Below are 4,037 nucleotides of genomic sequence, written 5' to 3' on the forward strand. Positions count from 1 at the left end.
AACTTAAACGATTTAGATCAAATCATTGTAACAAGTACAAAGTGGGTCGTATCAATAATGTTACTTATATTAGACACCCGACCTCCATATATTGTAGACCTTTTAGGTTACTATTTGAACATGATACTCGTGCATGTAAACCACATGTTATTCAAGATTACACTAATAACTTTAGATTTTCATATAAGACATAATATTAAACTATAAATAAAATTATCAAAATTATTATTATGAATTAATTACAAGGGTTTCGAGCAAAAACCCAACGACATTGATATGTCTTATTTAACGCAACAGTAATGGAACCGTTTATCAAATAAGTTAATTTGTGTACCAATATTACTTAGTTTAATACATGACCATTATTTAATTTCAATTGGTTTGAATGCATATGAATGAACTTGTGATATGAGATAGAAGACTAGTAAAAAAAATTATAGTCTACTTTTGAAGATTCATATATAACAATTTTCATCGCGGTTAAAATCTAAGTTAATATGTTATATACTCCATGAATCAAAGTATGTATAAAACTATACCAAATTTAACTATCACAACCCAATTTTCGAAGTTTTGAATTTAGAATCGTGACTAAAAAAAGACAAGACAACAATAAACAAATTGAAGTAAAAACAGTAAAAATACGATAAGATTTTGCGTGAATTAAAGTCATACAACACCATAGTCAAAATTCACAAGGTAATTCACAAGGTAAACATTACAAAATAGGTGTTGTTCAAGTTAGTTACAAACAGGTGAGAGATATAAAATGTATACAAATAACAACCCACAATAGAACATACTAACATGATGTCCGGAGTCAACACTTATCTGTGACAACACATCTCTTGAGCACTCCCTCACCTCGACCAGTTGCATTGCTCACTTGAAAAAGAAAATGTTGAAACTGGTGAGTATAAATATATTTAGTAAGCACTTGCGGACTCTCATCGCATCCTTAACTTAGTAGGTATTCACGAGCTTTACTATGAGCTTAGGAATTTGGGGCCTAATTCTACAACTATGCAAGCTTCTAGGAGGACCTCGTAGTTTCGTGCGGACTTCTAGACTAAATCTTACCTCTAGAGGTGTGTATAGGTTTTTCCAACCTTTTGTACTTTTAACTTAGGTAGCATATTATGTCTATGTAGTGGGATGGCCGGGTTTGAGGTGGGACAGTATGGTGTTTGTCAATCTAACCATCATCCATAGAAGGTTATCTGGCGCACCCTTCTAAAGGACCATAAAGTCACCGAAGTTTGGGGAGAGAGAGACCCTTCGTGTGCTGGTACAGTGACCTTGTTTAGGAGACCTCTTGCAATTTCCACAAGGTTGAGGCACCTGTCATCTTGACACACTACCTTAACCGGCCTAGGCCTAACTCGATAGTACTACTATTGGAGTAGAAAGGGTAGTAGAGACTCTGATGACACCGTTCTTACTGCTAATAGCCTAGATTGCTACATTAGTCATCTTTGGATGCCACGAAGGTCTACTAGATTCTTAGAGGCATCTAGGTAGTTTAAATATCATTGCTCATTTCTAGGATGTTCAGGACTAATTCCTCCGAGCTAATCCAATTTCTGGGTACACACAAGTCTAGACCTCCAACAACTGTTCACGATCTTAAGGTGCTCGATCTATTGAAAATGTAGAAACGTACTGACTTAGGTCAACTCAAAACCACTCTAGCTCTAGTACCCTAATCTTACTTGATTCTCTTGCGTATACCTTGTTAGGGGTGTTAATACAATGCTTTATGATCACCTAAAGCATTGTATTTATAATCTAAACATTTTTGCAAGCATTAGAGATATAATTGTATCAATCACTTAAAGCACCAAATTCATAAACTAAACATTCATGCAATAACGAAATATAACATCCATTAATCACTTGGAGCATAAATCACAATAGTCCTTCTACCTTTCTCATATAGTGGAAAACATTTAAAACAACATTCAACTCAAAGTCGCAGGAGAATTTTGAAAAATTCTTATATCATACATAACTAACTCATCCAATTTTTCCGTACTCAAACTCTCGTCATGCATATTCTCTTCCTAGTTGTACTAAAAGTTTTTTTAAAAAATAGCATGCGTCTCGGAATCTGATCAGAGGGCAAATTAGTAATTTTTCATAGCATGCATACCATGTATTCTCATCCAAAATTGTCCTTCTTAAGTCCTAAACATGCATATTCTAACCACCTAAGGTAAGGAATGTTTGCATGCTAGCACGTCCTAGCGATCCCTATAATTATTGCTTGAAAAGATTCAAGTGGTATTTGGATAACACGTGCACTTTTTGAGCTCAATTGCCCACTAGAAAAGTGGCCAAAATTCATGAAATTTCTTTGGTGGGTCATAATTCATATAAAAATAAGGTCAATATCAAACCAGAGCGAGAAATAGTTGAATGAAGGTTGAAAAGACAATAAAGGAGACTTACACACACCTTCACGTGCCTATACGTGTGCAAAGGGAGGTTCCACGTGCAATTTCATGCACGTAGCAGAGGGAGTACATGCCAGCTAATGAACTGGGCTAGTTCGCGGTCGATGGATCAGGTTGTGAGTTGGCAAGTCATACTTGGGTTATCGAGTTGGATTGCGGGTGTGGATCAAATCAAATCTAGGTGGCGCGTCACCACTGGACGTCAAATACATTGCTCTAGCCATATTGTCACGTGTGCCCAATCACACAGCCAGACACACTTACCGCTTCTTAGCATGATGTGTGTACTTCTCCTTCGTCGACTCAAAATAAAATGGAAATATGTAATTCTTACCTCCATTCTTTCTCGATTATTGATGGATTATGATGATTCGAATGCCTTGATTTATTCACCTTAGTCCAATAAACCGTTCTTGTAAAGAGTCATGTGCCAAAATCAAACTTTAAGCTACCGATATATCTCTTGGACCTCAACTTGAAATCCCACCTTTAAAATTCTTAATAAAATTCCAAAAATTTGAACTTCGAAACCCGAAAGAACATTAAATACTCATTGGAGTGTTACGTTAACTAACAACTACATGTGTTTTTTCTTACTAGATTAAATTAGATTCATCTTCAATTTGTTAAAGTAGCTTGCAAATGGGCCATACATCATAAATAGACAACGATTTCACCGAAAGAACGTGGAAAGATCAATCGAAAATAGTAGTGTTTTTGTAGATGTGACTACATTATATAGATCTAGTCAAGTTATGGACCTAGTTACTCCTTATGGGATGATATAAGAAATCATCTTGCTAAATTATTATGTCTACCAACCTTCCATCTTTAAATGCAACTAGACAAATATTTGTAATAAAGTAAGAGTTGAGAGAGAATATGTTATCTTTAACTTACATCAAGACCAAAGCATATTTATACGAGAGCTTTTCATATTTGTTTCACAATCTAAACAAAGGTTTATGCTAGAGAGGTTTACGCTAGAGATAAACCTAAAATTGATATATTTTATTAAAAAGATAATTTCATGCCTTAGAAGAAGGAAAAAAAGGCTACCACCGCAAACTAAATTATATAGAAAACATATCTTCGAACTAAAAGTTATTGAAAGGCAAATTTCGTTTCTGTAAGAACTTAGAAAAATAAAAGTAAAAATAGTGAGGAAATGTCCGTGAAAGTCCACCAATTTTGCCCTTTTTACTATTTTTGAGGAGGGTTCGTAAGTGCCTTTGGACGCACCTTGTAACGCCCACAATTTAAGAAACACAATCGCGTGATCGCCCAAATTCTCATTCCAATCTAACCCGCTCTCCCCCCCGACTCCACGGCACGCCAAACACGACCCAAACAAACCTCTATCACACTCCCACCCACGATAACACGTGTCGCACCTATAGACGCCGACTTCCTCGGCTCCAGTGGCTTGGCTTGGCTCACGTATTTTGGCGGTTAGAAGTCAGCTATTTGACTCGGTAAAGGGTATGTTTGCCCAATTTCTCGAACCTAATAAAGATAATTGAGGTTAGTACGATGTCCTATTTCACAAATTCAAGTTAAATTTGATTAGAATTGTGAAAT

The sequence above is a fragment of the Cucurbita moschata genome, unplaced genomic scaffold (assembly GCF_002738365.1).
Source record: "Cucurbita moschata cultivar Rifu unplaced genomic scaffold, Cmos_1.0 Cmo_Scf00001, whole genome shotgun sequence".
Lineage (NCBI taxonomy): Eukaryota > Viridiplantae > Streptophyta > Magnoliopsida > Cucurbitales > Cucurbitaceae > Cucurbita > Cucurbita moschata.